We start from the raw sequence: 23,315 nt of genomic DNA on the forward strand, positions 1-23,315 counted from the left end.
ATGAGGGCACAAGAGCGAGAGACAAAACCGGTACCGTCTGCTCCACTCCAGAGATTTAGGCTCAAAGTTAACACTGCGCCTTATGGGGGAGTTGCTGGAGTGCTTGTCGCTCGAGGGCTTCTACAGCCAAAAGTTTAAGTCCTACATCTGAAATAAGAACATCATCTGAAAGCCAACAAGATTTCCTACATTTCTATGTATATATTGTCTATGTGAAGTAAAAGCTGTGGGACCCAAATCAAGCTGAAGAGAGTTTTTTCTAAACTTTTTCCAGCTGCTCTCCACTCTAGCGATGATGTTCCGCACTCTAGCTCACGCAATACACACCCATTATAAACCCAGAAGAGGAGCTAAAAATCCTTAAAACTAAAACTGTGATCATTTCAAAACCGTAAAAGATTTTCAAAAACTGAAAATCAAGTTCAATAGTTCAAGGTCTTGTGGATAGTTTAAAGTTGGAATGGTGTCTCTAGCTCAAAGTATGAGGGAGCAGAAGAGGTTGAAAGTGGATGAGTTTTGAGGAGAATTTGAGGATTTTCCCATTTGTTTCCATGTTAAATTTCTTTTTTAAAAAGCTGAATATTTGAAAAAGTTGAAAAGTTAAAAAGCTGAAAAGCACAAGGCTGAAAGAGCTTAAAAAGCTGAACATTTTGATAGTTGAACAGTTTCTATAGCTGAACGTATGCTGAAGTAGTAGCAGAATGAAATTTGAAAAAAAACCCATAAGGATGAATGGGAAAAAATTTTGGTTTTAGTTTTGAAAAAGCTGAATATTTGAAAAAGTTGAAAAGTTAAAAAGCTGAAAAGCACACAGCTGAAAGAGCATAAGTAGCTGAACATTTTGATAGTTGAACGGTTTCTATAGCTGAAAGTATGCTGAAGTAGTAGCAGAGCGAAATTTGAGAAATTCCCCATAAGGATGAATGGGAAAAATTTGGCAGAAAAAGCTGAATATTTCAAAAAGTATGAAAGATAGAAAAATGAAAAATGACAGCAGTAATGTCCTTAATGAGCTGAACATTTTGATAGTTGAATGGTTTCTGTAGCACAAAATTTGAAGGAGTAGAAGAGAGCCGAAAAACGTACGGAAGAAGAATAATAATAATAACTAGAAAAATTTGTATTTCCTACGAAAATACAGTGTGAATGCTGAAAGCTGAAGTGATTTTGGAAATCTGCTGAATGTGCTGGAAAACACTTGCCTAATGCATAAAAAATGCATAAAACTATGAGAATGAATGGTCAAGAATTTGCAGAAAAAGCAGAATTTTTCAAAGCTGAAAAGGCAGAAAAGGTGAAAAGGAATAGGCCGAATGGGTTGGAAAAGCTGAAGATTTTGAAAGTTGAACAGTTTCTAAGGTGAATATTTTGATAGTTGAACAGTTTCTCTAGCTGAACATCAAGCTGAATATTTGAAAAGGTTGAAAAGCTGAAAAGGTTGAAAAGTTGAAAAAGGTGAAAAGCTGAAATGGTTGAAGAGCTGAAAAGGTTGAAAAGCTGAAAAGTAATAGATTGAAAGAGCTTAAAAAGCTGAATATTTTAAAAGCTGAACAGTTTCTCTAGCTGAACATAAAGCTGAATATTTTAAAAGTTGAACAGTTTCTCTAGCTGAACATAAAGCTGAATAGTTTGATATTTTAACAGTTTCTCTAGCTGGACATGAAACTGAACATTTTGATAGTTGAACGGTTTCTATAGCTGAACATAAAGCTGAATATTTGAAGAAGCTGAAAAGGTTGAAAAGCTGAAAGTAATAGGCTGAAAGAGCTTAAAAAGCTGAACAGTTTGATAGCTGAACGGTTTCTATAGCTGAACATAAAGCTGAATGTTTGAAAAAGCTGAAAAGGTTGAAAAAGCTGAAAAGGTTGAAAAGCTGAAAAGGTTGAAAAAGCTGAAAAGGTTGACAGGGTTCCCGCGGGGTCTTAAAAAGTCTTAAAAGCATTGAATTTATGAATTTGGAAATAATACCTTAAAAAGACTTGAAAAAGTCTTGAATTTTGATATCTGAGTCTTAAATTTTGTGCTGTATGTAACTTCTCCGTATCGCATTTTTCGTCAAAAGTTTCATTTGCATGGATTAAAGTCCTCCGTCGCTACGATGGATTTCCGTCATTCAAACTTGTGAGATCACTGTAGATCAGAGGAGAACTGTTGGCTGATGTTTATTGACAGATTGTCACACTCTACAGCCAATGGTATCGTTAGCAGCGTGTGCTCGCCTGACCAATGACAGTGCAGTGACCCACACGGGGCGGGATCTCAACACGGAGCGGCGCTAGAGTTTAGCTGCTCAGCTAGCAAGGACTCGTCGCGCTGCTACGTTATCAGCTGAGTTTAGTCAGCACGTGAGAGCTCGTCTGACACGGAGAGTCTCCTGTTGTGTGCTACATGTGTGAAACAACAACTATAGTCTGGACTTTGTCTGCAGTGTATCTGTGTAAACAGCTTCATTCAGCGTCTCTCCCTCCCCTCTGGCACCGTGAGTTACCATGGTTACAGGACCGCCCAACTTTATAATGATGATCAATAAGAAGTGTTTGGTCAGTTTGACTGTACAGAGTCATGAATGTTGCCTGATTGTAGCTCAATGCTGAAATCTTGTATTATAACATATAGAACAAAGCCTCAGAGCTTCTTTGATTATTAACAGCATGTTAGTGATGACAGAAAGTGAGAACTCGCCATCAGACTGACAAGGCTGCAAGAGTTGCTGCTTGTATGATGTATTTTTCTGTTAAACGATAAGAGGCTCACTGTAAACAATATTATTAATAATAATTAATGATAATGATGATGAGAAGAAGTAGAAAAATAGCGTGCTGAAAAGTTCTGTAGATGGTTGATTATTAGAAAGAGTAAAACCTGAGAGAAGCTTGGCAAAAAAAAGGCACAGATTGATTTCATAGATTGAAAATTACATTGAAAAGACAAAAACATTTTAACTGTGTATAGAACAGCTGTTCAGATCATCCTCCTGTAAAACACTGTCAAATATTTAAACTTGATGTCTGCATTAGAGAATATGGTGTGGGGTGAGGCTGTAAATCTCAAACTTATTTTTTTAGCACGTGTGAAGTAAAATGCCCTGTAACATGTTTCACAAATTACAAATTGGGAATATGACTTGGCTACAGCTCGAAAAAACATTTCAGTCAAAAGATTTTTTTTTGCTTTAATCCATGCATTTGTCAACCACTATTATTTTGATCAAAGAACGTAAATAAAGAGCGGCTGAAACATAGACTGTATGGACGGAACCAATAATAGCGAACGCAACGCAGCCCAAGTGAAATTGCTCAGAACGCTAGATTTACGCCAGTAAATCACATTGAGACATCTCTTTTGAGTACTGTGGACATCTTTTGTTTGTTAAATAAATTAACACTCCGAAATTCAAGGATTTCATTCTTTTTTGCCGCTAGGGCCGTGAAATAGGCAGAAAAATAGGTATTAATTTTTGATATGAATGGTCTTAAAAAGGTCTTAAAAAGTCTTAAATTTAACTTGAAGAAACCTGTAGGAACCCTGGGTTGAAAAGCTGAAAGTAATAGGCTGAAAGAGCTTAAAAAGCTGAACAGTTTGACAGCCAAACAGTTTCTGTAGCTGCACAGATGCTGGAGCAGTAGCAGAACCAAAGTTGAAAATGTCCCCATAAGAATGAATGGGAAAACACCTCCCAAACACCTGCAGGTTTAGAAAAAAGTGTAATGGTTATGGCCAAAATATGTATACAGTGAGTAACAGGAGACATTGCTGAACCATGTGATGTCTTTTTTATTTCTGTAGAGTGAAAAATGAGGGCACAAGAGCGAGAGACAAAACCGGTACCGTCTGGTCCACTCCAGAGATTTAGGCTCAAAATTAACATTGCGCCTTATGGGGGAGTTGCTGGAGTGCTTGTCGCTCGAGGGCTTCTACAGCCAAAAGTTTAAGTCGCACATCTGAAATAAGATGATCATATGAAAGCCAACAAGATTTCCTACATTTCTATGTATATATTGTCTATGTGAAGTAAAAGCTGTGGGACCCAAATCAAGCTGAAGAGAGTTTTTTCTAAAGTTTTTGCAGCTGCTCTCCACTCTAGCGATGATGTCACCCACTCTAGCTCACGCAATACACACCCATTATAAACCCAGAAGAGGAGCTAAAAATCCTTCACACTAAAACTTTGATAATTTCAAAACCGTAAAAGATTTTAAAAAACTGTTCAATAGTTCAATAGTTCAAGGTCTTGTGAATAGTTTAAAGTTGGAATGGTGTCTCTAGCTCAAAGTATGAGGGAGCAGAAGAGGTTGAAAGTGGATGAGTTTTGAGGAGGATTTGAGGATTTTCCCATTTGTTTCCATGTTAAATTTGTTTTTGAAAAAGCTGAATATTTGAAAAAGTTGAAAAGCTAAAAAGCTGAAAAGCACAAGGCTGAAAGAGCTTAAAAAGCTGAACATTTTGATAGTTGAACGGTTTCTATAGCTGAACGTACGCTGAAGTAGTAGTAGAATGAAATTTGAAAAAATCCTCATAAGGATGAATGGGAAAAAATTTTGGTTTTAGTTTTGAAAAAGCTGAATATTTGAAAAAGTTGAAAAGCTGAAAAGCTGAAAAGCACAAGGCTGAAAGAGCATAAAGAGCTGAACATTTTGATAGTTGAACGGTTTCTATAGCTGAACGTATGCTGAAGTAGTAGCAGAGCGAAATTTGAAAAAATCCCCATAAGGATGAATGGGGAACATTTGGCAGAAAAAGCTGAATATTTCCAAAAGTATGAAAGATAGAAAAAAGAAAAATGGAAGCAAGACTGTCCTTAAAAAGCTGAACATTTTGATAGTTGAATGGTTTCTGTAGCACAAAATTTGTAGGAGTAGTAGCGAGCCAAAAAACGTACGGAAGAAGAATAAAAAGTTTAATAAATTCCAGAAGAACAATAGTGTGAATGCTTTGAAGCATTCACACTAATAATAATAATAATAATAATAAATTCCGGAAGAACAATAGTGTGAATGCTTTGAAGCATTCACACTAATAAATTCCAGAAGAACAATAGTGTGAATGCTTTGAAGCATTCACACTAACTAGAAAAATTGTATTTCCTGCGAAAATACAGTGTGAATGCTGATTGCTGAAGTGATTTTGCAAAATCTGCTGAATGTACTGGAAAACACTTGCCTAATCCACAAAACATGCATAAAACTATGAGAATGAATAGTCAAGAATTTGCAGGAAAAGCTGATTTTTTCAAAAGCTGAAAAGGCAGAAAAGCTGAATGTTTTGATAGCTGAACAGTTTCTCTAGCTGAACATGAAGCTGAATACTTGAAAAAGCTGAAAAGGCAGAAAGCTGAATATTTGAGAGCTGAAAAAGTTGAAAAGCTGAAAATTACAAGGTTGAAAGAGCTTAAAAAGCTTAAGATTTTGATAGTTGAATGGTTTCTATGGCTGAAAATAAAGCTAAATATTTGAAAAAGCTGAAAAGGTTGAAAAGCTGAACAGTTTGACAGCCAAACAGTTTCTGTAGCTGCACATATGCTGGAGCTGTAGCAGAATGAAATTTGAAAATGTCCCCATAAGAATGAATGGGAAAACACCTCCCGAACAGCTACAGGTTTAGGAAAAAGTGTAATGGTTATGGCCAAAATATGCATACAGTGAGTAACAGGAGACATTTCTGAACCATGTGATGTGTTTTTTATTTCTGTAGAGTGAAAAATGAGGGCACAACAGCGAGAGACAAAACCGGTACCGTCTGCTCCACTCCAGAAATTTAGGCTCAAAGTTAACATTGCGGCTTATGGGGGAGTTACTGGAGTGCTTGTTGCTCAAGGGCTTCTACAGCCAAAAGTTTAAGTCCTACATCTGAAATAAGAACATTATCTGAAAGCCAACAAGATTTCCTACATTTCTATGTATATATTGTCTATGTGAAGTAAAAGCTGTGGGACCCAAATCAAGCTGAAGACAATTTTTTAACAAGTTTTTCCAGCTGCTCTCCACTCTAGCGGTGATGTTCCGCACTCTAGCTCACGCAATACACACCCATTATAAACCCAGAAGAGGAGCTAAAAATCCTTCAAACTAAAACTGTGATAATTTCAAAACCGTAAAAGATTTTCAAAAACTGAAAAACAAGTTCAATAGTTCAAGGTCTTGTGAATAGTTTAAAGTTGGAATGGTGTCTCTAGCTCAAAGTATGAGGGAGCAGAAGAGGTTGAAAGTGGATGAGTTTTGAGGAGGATTTGAGGATTTTCCCATTTGTTTCCATGTTAAATTTTTTTTTGAAAAAGCTGAATATTTGAAAAAGTTGAAAAGCTAAAAAGCTGAAAAGCACAAGGCTGAAAGAGCTTAAAAAGCTGAACATTTTGATAGTTGAATGGTTTCTATAGCTGAACGTATGCTGAAGTAGTAGTAGAATGAAATTTGAAAAAATCCTCATAAGAATGAATGGGAAAAAATTTTGTTTTTAGTTTTGAAAAAGCTGAATATTTGAAAAAGTTGAAAAGCTGAAAAGCTGAAAAGCACAAGGCTGAAAGAGCATAAAGAGCTGAACATTTTGATAGTTGAACGGTTTCTATAGCTGAAAGTATGCTGAAGTAGTAGCAGAGCGAAATTTGAGAAATTCCCCATAAGGATGAATGGGGAAAATTTTGCAGAAAAAGCTGAATATTTCCAAAAGTATAAAAGATAGAAATACCAAAAATACAAGCAAGAATGTTCTTAACAAGCTGCACATTTTGATAGTTGAATGGTTTCTGTAGCTCAAAATTTGTAGGAGGAGATAGGTGCTGAAAAACGTACGGAAGCAGGAATAATAATAAATTCCAGAAGAACAATAGTGTGAATGCTTTGAAGCATTCACACTAATAAAAATAAAAATAAAGAATTCCGTGCGTAGAAGAACATATGTTGTGAATGCCTCCTGCATTCACAACCAATAATAAAAACTTTAATAAATTCCAGAAGAACAATAGTGTGAATGCTTTGAAGCATTCACACTAATAACTTTAACTAGAAAAATTGTATTTCCTGCGAAAATACAGTGTGAATGCTGATTGCTGAAGTGATTTCGCAAAATCTGCTGAATGTACTGGAAACCACTTGCCTAATCCACAAAACATTCATAAAACTATGAGAATGAATAGTCAAGAATTTGCAGAAAAAGCAGAATTTTTCACAGCTGAAAAGGCAGAAAAGGTGAAAAGGAATAGGCCGAATGGGTTGGAAAAGCTGAAGATTTTGAAAGTTGAACAGTTTCTAAGGTGAATATTTTGATAGTTGAACAGTTTCTCTAGCTGAACATCAAGCTGAATATTTGAAAAGGTTGAAAAGCTGAAAAGGTTGAAAAGTTGAAAAAGGTGAAAAGCTGAAATGGTTGAAAAGCTGAAAAGGGTGAAAAGCTGAAAGTAATAGGCTGAAAGACCTTAAAAAGCTGAACAGTTTGACAGCCAAACAGTTTCTGTAGCTGCACAGATGCTGGAGCAGTAGCAGAACCAAAGTTGAAAATGTCCCCATAAGAGTGAATGGGAAAACACCTCCCAAACACCTGCAGGTTTAGAAAAAAGTGTAATGGTTATGGCCAAAATATGTATACAGTGAGTAACAGGAGACATTGCTGAACCATGTGATGTATTTTTTATTTCTGTAGAGTGAAAAATGAGGGCACAAGAGCGAGAGACAAAACCGGTACCGTCTGGTCCACTCCAGAGATTTAGGCTCAAAGTTAACACTGCGGCTTATGGTGGAGTTGCTGGAGTTCTTGTCACTCTAGGGCTTCTACAGCCAAAAGTTTAAGTCGCACATCTGAAATAAGATGATCATATGAAAGCCAACAATATTTCCTACATTTCTATGTATATATTGTCTATGTGAAGTAAAAGATGTGGGACCCAAATCAAGCTGAAGAGAGTTTTTTCTAAACTTTTTCCAGCTGCTCTCCACTCTAGCGATGATGTTCCGCACTCTAGCTCACGCAATACACACCCATTATAAACCCAGAAGACGAGCTAAAAATCCTTCAAACTAAAACTGTGATAATTTCAAAACCGTAAAAGATTTTCAAAAACTAAACACATGCCTAATAGTTCAAGGTCTTGTGAATAGTTTAAAGTTGGAATGGTGTCTCTAGCTCAAAGTATGAGGGAGCAGAAGAGGTTCAAAGTGGATGAGTTTTGAAGAGGATTTGAAGATTTTCCCATTTGCTTCCATATTAATTTTTTTTTTGAAAAAGCTGAATATTTGAAAAAGTTGAAAAGCTAAAAAGCTGAAAAGTACAAGGCTGAAAGAGCATAAATAGCTGAACATTTTGATAGTTGAACGGTTTCTATAGCTGAACGTATGCTGAAGTAGTAGCAGAATGAAATTTGAAAAAATCCCCATAAGGATGAATGGGGAAAATTTTGCAGAAAAAGCTGAATATTTCCAAAAGTATAAAAGATAGAGAAAAGAAAAATACACGCCATCATGTCCTTAACGAGCTGCACATTTTGATAGTTGAATGGTTTCTGTAGCTCAAAATTTGTAGGAGGAGAAGCGAGCCAAAAAACGTACGGAATCAGGAATAATAACTAGAAAAATTGTATTTCCTGCGAAAATACAGTGTGAATGCTGATTGCTGAAGTGATTTTGCAAAATCTGCTGAATGTGCTGGAAAACACTTGCCTAATGCATAAAAAATGCATGAAACTATGAGAATGAATGGTCAAGAATTTGCAGAAAAAGTTGAAAAGGCAGAAAGGCTGAAAAGTAATAGGTTGAAAGAGCTTAAAAAGCTGAACATTTTGATAGTTGAACAGTTTCTCTAGCTGAACATAAAGCTGAATGTTTTGATAGTTGAATGGTTTCTATAGCTGAACATAAAGCTGAATGTTTTGATAGTTGAATGGTTTCTATAGCTGAACATAAAGCTGAATGTTTTGATAGTTGAATGGTTTCTATAGCTGAACATAAAGCTGAATATTTTGATAGTTGAATGGTTTCTATAGCTGAACATAAAGCTGAATGTTTTGATAGTTGAATGGTTTCTATAGCTGAACATAAAGCTGAATATTTTGATAGTTGAATGGTTTCTATAGCTGAACATAAAGCTGAACATTTTGATAGTTGAATGGTTTCTATAGCTGAACATAAAGCTGAATGTTTTGATAGTTGAATGGTTTCTATAGCTGAACATAAATCTGAATATTTTGATAGTTGAATGGTTTCTATAGCTGAACATAAAGCTGAATGTTTTGATAGTTGAATGGTTTCTATAGCTGAACATAAAGCTGAATATTTGAAAAAGCTGAAAAGGTTGAAAAAGCTGAAAAGGTTGAAAAGCTGAAAAGGTTGAAAAGCTGAAAGTAATAGGCTGAAAGAGCTTAAAAAGCTGAACAGTTTGACAGCCAGACAGTTTCTGTAGCTGCACATATGCTGGAGCAGTAGCAGAACCAAAGTTGAAAATGTCCCCATAAGAATGAATGGGAAAACACCTCCCAAACTCCTGCAGGTTTAGGAAAAAGTGTAATGGTTATGGTCAAAATATGTATACAGTGAGTGACAGGAGACATTGCTGAACCATGTGATGTATTTTTTATTTCTGTAGAGTGAAAAATGAGGGCACAAGAGCGAGAGACAAAACCGGTACCGTCTGCTCCACTCCAGAAATTTAGGCTCAAAATTAACATTGCGGCTTATGGGGGAGTTGCTGGAGTTCTTGTCACTCTAGGGCTTCCACAGCCAAAAGTTTAAGTCGCACATCTGAAATAAGATGATCATATGAAAGCCAACAATATTTCCTACATTTCTATGTATATATTGTCTATGTGAAGTAAAAGCTGTGGGACCCAAATCAAGCTGAAGAGAGTTTTTTCTAAAGTTTTTGCAGCTGCTCTCCACTCTAGCGATGATGTTCCGCACTCTAGCTCACGCAATACACACCCATTATAAACCCAGAAGATGAGCTAAAAATCCTTAAAACTAAAACTGTGATAATTTCAAAACCGTAAAAGATTTAAAAAATTTGAAAAACAAGTTCAATAGTTCAAGGTCTTGTGAATATTTTAAAGTTGGAATGGTGTCTCTAGCTCAAAGTATGAGGGAGCAGAAGAGGTTGAAAGTCCATGAGTTTTGAGGAGGATTTGAAGATTTTCCCATTTGTTTCCATGTTAAATTTTATTTTGAAAAAGCTGAATATTTGAAAAAGTTGAAAAGCTAAAAAGCTGAAAATAAGAAGGCTGAAAGAGCTTAAAAAGCTGAACATTTTGATAGTTGAACGGTTTCTATAGCTGAACGTATGCTGAAGTAGTAGTAGAATGAAATTTGAAAAAATCCTCATAAGGATGAATGGGAAAAAATTTTGGTTTTAGTTTTGAAAAAGCTGAATATTTGAAAAAGTTGAAAAGCTAAAAAGCTGAAAAGCACAAGGCTGAAAGAGCATAAAGAGCTGAACATTTTGATAGTTGAACGGTTTCTATAGCTGAACGTATGCTGAAGTAGTAGCAGAGCGAAATTTGAGAAATTCCCCATAAGGATGAATGGGAAAAATGTTGCAGAAAAAGCTGAATATTTCCAAAAGTATTAAAGATAGTAAAAAGAAAAATGGATGCCATCATGTCCTTAAAAAGCTGAACATTTTGATAGTTGAATGGTTTCTGTAGCTCAAAATTTGAAGGAGTAGAAGCGAGGCAAAAAACGTACGGAAGAAGAAAAATAATAATAACTAGAAAAATTGTATTTCCTGCGAAAATACAGTGTGAATGCTGATTGCTGAAGTGATTTTGCAAAATCTGCTGAATGTGCTAGAAAACACTTGCCTAACGCAAGCTATAGCTGAACATAAAGCTGAATATTTTGATAGTTGAATGGTTTCTATATAGCTGAACATGAAGCTGAATGTTTTGATAGTTGAACAGTTTCTCTAGCTGAACATAAAGCTGAATGTTTTGATAGTTGAACGGTTTCTATAGCTGAACATAAAGCTGAATGTTTTGATAGTTGAACGGTTTCTATAGCTGAACATAAAGCTGAATGTTTTGATAGTTGAATGGTTTCTATAGCTGAACATGAATCTGAATATTTTGATAGTTGAATGGTTTCTATAGCTGAACATAAAGCTGAATATTTTGATAGTTGAATGGTTTCTATAGCTGAACATTAAGCTGAATGTTTTGATAGTTGAATGGTTTCTATAGCTGAACATAAATCTGAATATTTTGATAGTTGAATGGTTTCTATAGCTGAACATAAAGCTGAATATTTGAAAAAGCTGAAAAGGTTGAAAAGGCTGAAAAGGTTGAAAAGCTGAAAGTAATAGGCTGAAAGAGCTTAAAAAGCTGAACAGTTTGACAGCCAAACAGTTTCTGTAGCTGCACATATGCTGGAGCAGTAGCAGAACCAAAGTTGAAAATGTCCCCATAAGAATGAATGGGAAAACACCTCCCAAACACCTGCAGGTTTAGAAAAAAGTGCAATGGTTATGGCCAAAATATGTATACAGTGAGTAACAGGAGACATTGCTGAACCATGTGACGTGTTTTTTATTTCTGTAGAGTGAAAAATGAGGGCACAAGAGCGAGAGACAAAACCGGTACCGTCTGCTCCACTCCAGAAATTTAGGCTCAAAGTTAACATTGCGGCTTATGGGGGAGTTGCTGGAGTGCTTGTCGCTCGAGGGCTTCTACAGCCAAAAGTTTAAGTCGCACATCTGAAATAAGATGATCATATGAAAGCCAACAAGATTTCCTACATTTCTATGTATATATTGTCTATGTGAAGTAAAAGCTGTGGGACCCAAATCAAGCTGAAGAGAGTTTTTTCTAAAGTTTTTGCAGCTGCTCTCCACTCTAGCGATGATGTTCCGCACTCTAGCTCACGCAATACACACCCATTATAAACCCAGAAGATGAGCTAAAAATCCTTAAAACTAAAACTGTGATAATTTCAAAACCGTAAAAGATTTTCAAAAACTGAAAATCAAGTTCAATAGTTCAAGGTCTTGTGGATAGTTTAAAGTTGGAATGGTGTCTCTAGCTCAAAGTATGAGGGAGAAGAAGAGGTTGAAAGTGGATGAGTTTTGAGGAGGATTTGAGGATTTTCCCATTTGTTTCCATGTTAAATTTTTTTTTGAAAAAGCTGAATATTTGAAAAAGTTGAAAAGCTAAAAAGCTGAAAAGAACAAGGCTGAAAGAGCTTAAAAAGCTGAACATTTTGATAGTTGAACGGTTTCTATAGCTGAACGTATGCTGAAGTAGTAGCAGAATGAAATTTGAAAAAATCCCCATAAGGATGAATGGGAAAAAATGTTGGTTTTAGTTTTGAAAAAGCTGAATATTTGAAAAAGTTGAAAAGCTAAAAAGCTGAAAAGCACAAGGCTGAAAGAGCATAAATAGCTGAACATTTTGATAGTTGAACGGTTTCTATAGCTGAACGTATGCTGAAGTAGTAGCAGAGCGAAATTTGAGAAATTCCCCATAAGGATGAATGGGGAAAATTTTGCAGAAAAAGCTGAATATTTCCAAAAGTATGAAAGATAGAAAAAAGAAAAATGGATGCCATAATGTCCTTAATGAGCTGAACATTTTGATAGTTGAATGGTTTCTGTAGCTCAAAATTTGAAGGAGTTGAAAAGAGCCAAAAAACGTACGGAATCATGAATAATAATAATAATAATAATAATAAATTCCAGAAGAACAATAGTGTGAATGCTTTGAAGCATTCACACTAATAACTTTAATAAATTCCGGAAGAACAATAGTGTGAATGCTTTGAAGCATTCACACTAACTAGAAACATTTGTATTTCCTACGAAAATACAGTGTGAATGCTGAAAGCTGAAGTGATTTTGGAAATCTGCTGAATCGTAGTACTGGAAAACGCTTGCCGGAAATGCACAAAACTATGAGAATGAATGGTCAAGAATTTGCAGAAAAAGCAGAATTTTTCAAAGCTGAAAAGGTGAAAAGGAATAGGTCGAATGGGTTGGAAAAGCTGAAGATTTTGAAAGTTGAACAGTTTCTAAGGTGAATATTTTGATAGTTGAACAGTTCCTCTAGCTGAACATCAAGCTGAATATTTGAAAAGGTTAAAAAGTTGAAAAAGGTGAAAAGCTGAAATGGTTGAAAAGCTGAAAAGTACAAGGCTGAAAGAGCATAAAAAGCTGAACATTTTGATAGTTCAACGGTTTCTATAGCTGAACATGAAGGTGAATGTTTGAAAAAGCTGAAAAGGTAGAAAGGCTGAAAAGTGGGCTGAATGGGCTAAAACAGCTAAACAGTTTGACATTTTTTTTATTAATTAAAAAACATACCTTAGGGTTCAGCAATGTCTCCTGTTACTCAATATATAAACATTTTGGTGACAACCAGTTTGGGAGGTGTTTTCCATTCATTCTTGACTTTGGTTCTGCTACTGCTTCAGCCTATATGAAGCTACACAAACTGTTTGGCTGTCAAACTGTTCAGCTTTTCAACCTTTTCAAATATTCAGCGTTCTGCTTCTTCAGCTTCATGTTCAGCTTGAGAAACTATCAAAATATTCAGCTTTTTTAGCACATTCATTACTTTCCAGCCTTTCTGCCTTTTCAGCTTTTGAATAATACAGTTTTCCCTGCAAAATCTTGAGCATTCATTCCTATAGTTTCATGCATTTCAAGCAAGTATTTCCCATTACATCCAGCAGTTTTTCAGAAATCACTTCAGCTGTTAGCAGTCACTTACACCAGTGCAAATGTCCTGTGTGTGTGTGGTGTACTCCAACCCAAACAAATAGAAGAGAGAAGCAGCGTCACTTTAATACCAACAAAAATTCAAAAGTATTCAAGTATACACAGAGCTGAGATGGAGAATTATTTAATTGTGATTTGTGGTTAAACTAATATATTGTTTCCTTTCTTAGATATAGAGGACATTGACCGACCCCTGCATTTTTGCCCGTTAAGAATGGGAGCCTACATAAACAACAAAGAGAATTAAGCACTGACAATAGACTTCTTAAACCGTAGCTGAGTACCAGTGATTTCTTAAAAACGTGGATTGGTTAGAATGTTTAAGAAGACATTTATTAAGAAGATTGAACATGTGAACAATAACATATATTATTAAAAAAGGAACAACAGTAAGATTAAATTGAAAGAAATCAAACAGAACATTTTTAAACTGATTGTAACCCTCCTTATTCCTCTTTTTCCATGATGTCTAATCCCACAACCATTGTTCCCGCCATCATTAGTCTTGATTTAACTGACCCCTTTTAGAGCAGGTGGGAAATGGGGTGCCACAACTCCCTGATCTCACAAATTGAGTCGTCATGGAGGAGCAGCTTGAAGAACTCTTCCTCGTCTTCCTCCATCACCCCCAGGATGTCTGCCTCTTTATAGCGGTCATTACAGCAATCTGGAGCAAAATGTAAAGGTCATACTGATAGCATAATTGATAATCTCTTTTCCTTAAAAACATGACTGTGAATCAGTCATTAAAAAATGTGTGTTGAGTCGGAAATGGTTGTTTTGTTTATCTATGTGTAAGAATTCTGCTCTTTTATATATCAATAAGGAGATGGCATTTATAAAACAACATTTTAGAACCTTACTTAATAGTTAACTTTACATATTACAGTTTTGTAGTACTGAGGGCAAACAAAAGACATCACAAGTGAAATGATGACTGAGATGTCGATGCACTTACATTTTACCCCATACTGGTCTATGGTCCCTTTCCACACTGCAAACACTCGCCTTAGTACGGAAAAGACTTTGAGGCTTTTGAGTTGCTCCCCTGTAGCGAGGTTGATGGCCTCCTGTGTAAATGCTGTCACTCTAAAATATAACAGGATCAGATGACAGAAGAGGGGAAATTAGTTTTTCAAGGTTCTTAGTTAGGCAGCGCAGTATTTGAGAGTGCCAGCTACTGTAGTGAACTCACATCAATGAGAAGGATGAGTCTCTCAGCTGCATCAGATGGAAGTCCGTCAGCAAATCTCTCCAGCTCCGCACGAGTCTGTACTAGTTTCTTCTCAATCTGATCTTCCAGTTGAGGCAGAGACATCTACAAATCACACAGGGCCAAAACTTTAATGCATGAGTGGGTAAAGTGGTCCATAGTGAACTGTGAAGCTGAAGCACCAAGAAGTATTTACCTGGATATGATGCACCAGCTTAAGTGTGAGTTTTTCAGCTAATTCAGGAACAGTGGCGTGGCCTTCGTCATAAAGAATGCTGCAACAAAAATAAGAAGTTACTGAGTACCAGCTACACAACCCGTCAAAATCACTGTTAACCAGAAGGAATTAACTTACTGGAAATGCACATGATCTTTGAAGAAGGTTTTCTCTCTTCTTGTTGCCTCAGTAAGAGTCACCTTCTCTGTGATCTCCTTCTGACCCCTGCACTTGACGATCATGTAGCCCTTCTTCAGGTAGATGACCTCATTGTGGACGATGTCAACCGCCGTCTGTTCTGTGCCTTTTTTCCAAGAGATCAGGCTTGATCAAAATGCCAAAGAGAGAGAACTGTTCCACTGTTCTCATCCTCCTCCTCCACGGGCCCCGAGGATCTCTGCATGTTGATGACGTGTTTTGGCTTCTGTTGAAAGATATAAACCTATGTCTTGATATCACCATTTTTCCCAAAGACAACAAGTAATTGAGATGATATTCCTTGTCTGGATAAAAAGGACATTGTAAGGAAAAGGACTTGGAAAAGTAAAATTGAATGTCATAAAAGTACCAAAATACACTGTTAAGTATATGAACTGTGGGGCTTGCTAATACTTTTTCATCCATCTCTGTTTAAGCAGCTCTTGATCATCATTCAGTCAGCCCTGAGCTTTACTTGAACCAGGTGCTTCTGCGACATGTCAGATTTCATCAAATCTTGCGGACCCCATCTCTAATCAAACACTTTAAACAAAAGATATGGGGAAAAAGGTATTTAAACAGACAATACTTTAAGTCAAAAACAATACTAGTACACCTATCTTAGTCATTGAAAGTATCCTACAGATCAAATGATTAAGTAAGCCATATCTATCTATCTATATCTATTTATATGGACATTTATAACTACGTCAGTACCAACTTGCACCTTATGTAGATACTACCTATATCGCTTTTAATTGTATTTGTACCTTTATATTTCTCTATTTCAATCTTATGTTTTTATTTTTTATTTTATTTTAACTAGCTGTCTGTTCTGTGTTGTATATCTTTTAAGTGTTGTGTATAACTGCTCCAGGTGTCTTGCCTTGATTTGCCCCCTGGGGACAAATAAAGTTTTTTTGAATTGCAACGGCGGTAAAATTACAAGCGCGAGCGGACTGTTATCACAACCCATCTTCACTGGATCCATTATCAACTTCGACCAATGAATTTTCAACTTACACCCTTTAATTACTGTAAATACTGTAATAATAGTAATATTAATATCCACGTAAAAAGTCTCATTTAACCTGCGGTTCCTGCTGCCAGACCTTCTTCACCTTTCCACCCAGAATTTATTTCATTTATTTTATTCCAATTGACCAGTAAGTAATTTAGCTAACAATAACAACTTTAACTGTTGATTCACAACATTAAATGCCTTTCAATGCAAACAATGCGCTTCAAACAATAAATACAAAAATAGAAAGTAATGTCATTAAAAAGATTATATAGGACTGCAGATGGAAATTAGCTTTCTGCTAAATCTGGTGCATGCATTTTAATATAAGTGACTAATGTATGTGCACAGGGTTATTTTAAACTCAATAAAATAAAATATTTACATGTCAGGGACAGTTGTAACATGTCTAAAATATACATAATGAATCAATCATATAGTCAAAATGGAAAATATTTATCAGTAATGTTATTGTGACTATTAATTTCATGTTTTTAAGTAAGGATTTCCTTTTTTTTTTTTCATACTACATGACAAAAAAAGAGGTGAGCCGTCAAATGCCATATGATTTGGCCACTCCTCTGACTGATTTTCCCTGTCTGATCTCATCAGAAGCCCTTACCAGCACAGGAAATGGGACTCCCCTGTCTCTCTTCTTCATTCTGATATTTGTCATCACTGAGTATCTTTATATAAAAAAAGATTATTACCTCAAAATGTGATTTGATGACATTTTACATTTAATTTGCAATGCAAAGTGCACATTTTACTTTGCACATTAAAAGGCACACTATGCAGTTTTTTTGGTTAATTTATCTTAACTTGAATGGTGAATAGTGGCCGTCTCGCTTCCCCCTGGCATCTCTGAGCGGAAAAAACAGCCATGAAACTTTGGCCTGGCGAGAAAACGGCAAATAAATTGCAAAAACTGCATAGTTTCCCTTTAATACCAATATCTGCAAATCTATCCCTAACCTTAGCTAGTTTTTAAAATATAAAATAAACTTGGTTGGTGATACTGGGACGGTTGTGACAAGGAGTTATAGTCAGTATTAGTCAATCAGGGGCAGATTAGGGCCGGTCTCTGTGATCTGTTATCAGAATCAACTTTTTCTTCATCATTTTCACCCTTGCTGCTTCCAACTGACAGGTACACCCTTTTCCTACACTTTATTGACTTTAAATATTGAAATATTCTTATAAAATGTTTTATTTTATCTATTGCCAGACCTTCCTCATTCCCAGACTTCTTTAATTTCATCCAAAATCGACCGATAAGTAATTTAGCCAAAGATAACTAGCTTCATCCAGAAGTGCATTTATGAACACCTGGTTTTTCTTTGGTTAACTGGGCCAATTCAGCCGACACTCCTTCATTTTCAGCATAACTACAATTTAATGACTGTAAATATTGAAATATTCTTATAAATTGTTTTATTTTATCTATTGCCAGACCTTCCTCATTCCCAGACTTCTTTCATTTCATCCAAAATCGACCGATAAGTAATTTAACCAAAGATAACTAGCTTAATCCAGAAGTGCATTTATTAACACCGGGTTTTCTTTGGTTAACTGGGCCAATTCAGCTGACACTCCTTCATTTTCAGCATAACTGTGTTAATACTTTACATTTACTTTACATGAACTAGGTGACAACTACATGTTGGTCGAAATTTACCGTTACCGGCAGTCAGATAATGAGATTAACGCTGAACATAGGCCGTTAGCCGCATATGTTAAACTACACGGTTTTTTCAGTCGGCTTTCACAATTAACTTCTATTACTAACGTTGCCCATGATTGCTGTGAATTAGGACCTTTCAACGTTATAACTTTAGTAACATGGGTCAGTACAGCCAAAACGGTATATGGCAATATTATATATTAAGACCTTTCATTCAAGTCTTGACAGGGAGCAATTTTGGCAAAACTCCCGGGCTAAAAACAACAGGCCCATCAATGCAACAACGCGATTGGCTGATAGGTTTCCCGGTTCAACGAACCAAACGATTGGCCCTTGGAGGGTGGGGGCGGGACACATCATATTACCGCAATGGCGTTACGGACTTTTCTATTCAAAATGCCTGAGGCGCTCCATCTCGTCTATGTGGCGCTTGAAGAGAGGCGCAAACAGGAAACATTAACTTATGTACAAAAAAGCCTGAAGTACAACAAGTACATGCGGGCCAAACCGCATAATTATTTTTTTTATTTACGCATAGTCCATCAGAACAATTAATCAATTAAACTATCGACTAAATTAGCATTCTTGATCCGAGCTTCACTAGCCTCACATTAGCGCAACTCGCATTACAGAGCCTCAACAAAATAGTTGCAAAATACAAATACTGAATTTATTTCGGGGAAATAAAAACTGCAACTTGCCATCGAGTCACGTTTCTATACAATGCATGTTGCAAAACTTACCTGTGAAAGTCCTTTCATCGGACGAAAGTCCATTTTGTAGGGAGCTCGACTGTAACGTCTAACGATGATCTCCACGCTGCACGAAGACACCAGGAAGTCTTAAAACAGCCGGGTGCAAACAGGGAACAAAGGCGTTGGTTCCGGTGTCACACCAAATTCTGTAACCCTATGTGAATTTTACTGCTAAATACAGATACTAACTTTATTTCAGGGGGAAAAAATTGCAACATGCCATCGAATCACGCTTCTATACAATGCATTTTGCAAAACTTACCTGAGAAAGTAATTTTATCGGAACAAAATTCCGTTTTGTACGGGGGGCTCGTTTGATGATGCACGCTGCACGAAGCCAACAGAAAGTCTTAAAACAACCGGGTGCAAACACGGAACAAAGGTGTTTGTTCCTGTGCTACACTAAATCAGGGGTCTGCAACCTGCAGCTCTTTTGCCCTACTGCGGTGACTCCCTGTGGCTTTGACATTTAACATGAAAATGAATAATATATATATATATATATATATATATATATATATATATATATATCATAATCATCACTGCTTTAGGCCTACAGTGATTCTTGCATTCTCCTAAAGTAGAAAATGCATAGCCTACACACAGAATTGTATTGTATTGTAATTGTATCTGTTCTATCAACTTGTGATTAATTGAATGATCCTGAGTTAAAACATTGTGTTTTATGCTCAAGCCTGAGGGTTGATTGCTATATGTGGCCGAGAATAAAAAAGAAGGATTAACTCTCACTGAAATGGACTAAAATAAATTTAAACTGTCCTGTGTTTTTTTTTTTTTTTGTTTTTTCTTTTACTGCCTGCCACTATGTATTTTATTTATTATCAAATGAGGCTTCTTTTTATTTTGTACATTTTCACTTACAGTTTTTTTCAATTGCTAAGACGCATTGGTCGAAACTGAAGCGACATGTTCAAAACTCTTAACACAGTCTGCAAAACAGAAATGCATGTGGGCTAAAGTGTGTCTCACTTTTCATTGCGATCAGACAAAGTGCATTCAGTGACCACGGTCACTGAAATGGATGAAGTCTTTTCTCATTCACTAGTTCAAACCTGCAAAACCCAGATACTCCTATATACTGTCAGAAATACAAAAGCCCCCCTTAAAATAAAAATCTGATCTTCATCTTTAACATTATTTTTGAAATGCAATATATTACATATTACTAGTTACCTTGATTTTAAAGTAATATGTTACATTACAAAATTACTGTCAGCATAGAGTAATAAATTACTCACTACTTACTTACTTTTTAGTTACTGTGAACAAATTGTCCAAATAACCCATAAAGAACAATTAAATAGCCTTGATAGATCTAGCAAGTCTGGGCCCTGTATTAACATGTTTCTAGAGTGTCATATATTTACCAAAATCTCAAAGAATCGGTCCAGTAGTCCTTTGAGGCACTACAGCTTGCTATGTTACCTACACTAAAATTGCTTGTTTTTGCCACTGATAGGCTGAGGTTGTTATTCCAAGTGTCTCACAAAAATATGGAAACAATTCCTACAGATAAAGATGTTTTTCTTATCTATTAAGTCACTTTTCGTAACCAATAACGTGTCATTCAAGGAGACGTCTCGCTCTGAAACATCACAAAGTAGGTTAAACGTATAGGTATTGATCCTAAAAGGTTCTCTAAAAGGGTAGTTTTATTTGTTTTAAATCCCATAAACATGTTCAGTGATCCATTATCAATTGGCAGGGAAACTTGCTATATATGGACAGACAGACAGACAGACAGACAGACGGATGGACAGACCCACAAGGCATTCCATTTTCAGTTGGGCTTTTGACACTTAAAAACTACTTATGTCCTTGTGTGTTTTTGTTTTTTGTCGTTTCAGAATGGCGCTCAGAGATCTTTTGCAGACTAAATCACCTAATCAATATTTCCGCCCACCCCCCCTGAAAATTTCCGTCCTCAAACTAATTGACTCCCCCAAAGTAGTGTTTTGGGATTTTTCCCATAACACTGTCCGACCGGCCACCACCAAAACAAACAAGGTGGCGGTCTTTACCGATGGACAGACTTGTGCAAAGGTCACAATTTTCCCCAAATTTGGTGACAAAATTAAAATTGGCAATACATACATAATGAGAGGCCACGAAATTAGAGGAAGTGCCCCACCCTACCTTCTCAATATAACAGAAAGAACAATGTTCTTTCGCACCACAACCATGACCATAACAGAGGAGATCCATCAAAAGGCAGAGGCCCTGCTCTACCCAGCATCCCCTCTCACTCCACTACATGAGTGCCAGACCTCGCAGGGCCTCATTAGTGTTCAGGGCCAGGTGGTTGAGGCAAGTTTTTTTCATGGCTTCTAGTATTAAGATGGTAAAGTGGCAGTGAGGGTCCATAGTACTATGAGGGCACTTTCCATTTACTCCTGTAACACATGGGTTTTGTGATACTAATAAACGTTGTGTCTGTGTTCAGAGGTTGATTGTCTGTTAGTTGATAAAACCAAGACTTCTGTTTACAATTAAAAGTATTATCATAATGATATAAACTTGAGTTTGGAATATCATTATAAAACATGTGAAGTTAAAATTATCCATCTTGTCATTCAGGCATTACCAGTGAAGAAAGTGAGCATCGGTGGCGACTTTGTCCCTTTGACAAAAGTCACGATGCAGCAGGTAAGCTTTAAAGCCATAGGTATGGTTAATGGAAAGGTAGAGATGGGGAGGGGCAGATGGGAAGGAACATGGAGACAGTTGGAATGAAAGAGGGAGGATGAAAAGAAAGTGGCAGGATATGGAGATCAGACATGAAGATGAGGCACAGGAGGAAGAGAATGGGGAACAATACAGGAACAGGAAGAGACAGAAGGGGAGATAGAGAAAGGAGGAAATAAAGTGGGATGATGAAAACGAAGAGGTAGTATTCAAGTATTATTTTTGAACATTTTACAAAAAAAAATGTATTCCTTCTTCCACCTTTGACAGGGTGGTGACAAGGTTGACATCTGCCTCTGGCGAGAGGCAGCGATGGAGCAACTTCCACTTGGGGAGATGGTTACAGTGACCCACCTGAAAGCGGCAAATAACAGCCTGCACTCCACCAGTCACACCACCCAAGGTACTGTCTTGTTTCTGTTTTTTTTTTTTTAACTCAGTTTTAAAGCACACAACCTTTTTTTCCTAATTTTATGACTTTGAACCAAACAAGAAAAAGTTACATTCTATTAGGTTCTGAAAATAAAATCAACAATTTCTCTATGAATGGAGTGTTAAAATATGAGTTAATGTTGATCAGAGTGAGTTAATGAGTGTTGAGAAGAAGGTCTAAAAACCCTGCTAAGCCTACTGCCACTGCAACCTCACCCCAGATAGGCAAACAAAGATAAATGGATGGAATTTAAACACATTTTTCTGGTGTATTAAAACTACATTGAAAATACATTTAAATAAAAGGCTCATTTTACATAAAAGAAAGTGTTTTATGCAAATGTTTAGAAATTTCAGCCTTAAGATTGAAGCTAATTTAGGTGAAAATGCTAGACCCAGAATGCAGAGGCTGGAGGCAGTAGAACAGTTCAGAGGTATTTATTTACAAAAATAGCTGTGACACAGAGAGAGGAAGGCAGGCAATGAGGGTGAGTGGTCTGGAAGTGAGGAGGTGAAACACACAGGAGAGGACGTGGAGCTGAGCAGGGGCAGGTACTGCACACGAGAGAGGAAAAAACACGAGCATGACACAAAATAATCCAAGTGTTTTGCTCAAAACACTGCAGCAGCACTGCACACAAGAAACAAAGCAACACTAGAAATACACTGATTGGCAAAAACTCGAGGGTATAACACAGATATAGTCACTATGCAGGATGGAACAATCTGGCACAAAAGTAGTGAAGAGACCAGGTAGATCTAGCAGGAGTTGATGAGAGACAGACGCACACTAGGAAGAAGCAGCTGAGGGAGAAAGGAGGGGGGAAACAGACAGAGGAGAAAACATTAACAACCAACCTGACTGCCACGGCAAATCATTTCATTCAGGCAAAGAAAATCTCTTCAATTTGTTATTCTGTTTAGGAAAATAAGAATTCTGATTTCATACCATATGTTTATTTCATCTCTCAACAGAAGCCAGACAGTGTGCAGAAGGAGGCCTTCATCCTCGGGGCAATGGACGACATTCAGGAAGGGTTCCTCCAGGTGCTCCTTACTGATGATACGATCTGTGAGATACAGAGGGAGCTGTGGGAGCCAATTTCCCATCTGTTGGAAAACGGAACAATAAGAGCCAATGTAACAATGCAGGGAAAAGTCATAATAAAGATAGATGTTGTTCAGAAAGAAGAATAGAGAAGTGGTTTGAATCAGTTGTAAAATGTTCTGTTATATTTTGTTATATTTAATGTTAATGTTGTTCATTGTTTAATATTGTTTATAATACGTTCAATTTTGTTAATAAATGTTAATAAAAGCTACGGTTTAACAATTCTATTGTCAGTGCTTAATTGTCTTTATTGTTTATGTAGGCTGTTGCAGCTCCCATACTTACCAAGCAA

General features: G+C 36.5%; 3 long non-coding RNA genes across 3 annotated transcripts; 1 reads left to right on the forward strand and 2 right to left on the reverse strand.

Annotated features, from left to right (window-relative positions):
* Nucleotides 1–13,639: 13,639 nt before the first annotated feature.
* LOC311267820 lies at nucleotides 13,640–15,000 on the reverse strand. The gene is made up of 3 exons (XR_014623878.1): nucleotides 14,882–15,000; nucleotides 14,645–14,775; nucleotides 13,640–14,353 (listed from the first exon to the last, which is right to left on the reverse strand). It is a non-coding gene; the product is annotated as an uncharacterized lncRNA (long non-coding RNA).
* A 95-nt stretch (nucleotides 15,001–15,095) lies between these two features.
* LOC311267375 lies at nucleotides 15,096–18,842 on the reverse strand. Its single transcript, XR_014623831.1, has 3 exons — nucleotides 18,763–18,842; nucleotides 15,255–15,540; nucleotides 15,096–15,174 (listed from the first exon to the last, which is right to left on the reverse strand). It is a non-coding gene; the product is annotated as an uncharacterized lncRNA (long non-coding RNA).
* A 1,809-nt stretch (nucleotides 18,843–20,651) lies between these two features.
* LOC311268674 lies at nucleotides 20,652–21,873 on the forward strand. Its single transcript, XR_014623995.1, has 3 exons — nucleotides 20,652–21,102; nucleotides 21,373–21,441; nucleotides 21,751–21,873. It is a non-coding gene; the product is annotated as an uncharacterized lncRNA (long non-coding RNA).
* The last annotated feature ends 1,442 nt before the right edge of the window (nucleotides 21,874–23,315 follow it).

This window comes from Pagrus pagrus, assembly GCF_965226575.1.
Source record: "Pagrus pagrus genome assembly, chromosome: 13".
Classification (NCBI taxonomy): Eukaryota; Metazoa; Chordata; class Actinopteri; order Spariformes; family Sparidae; genus Pagrus; species Pagrus pagrus.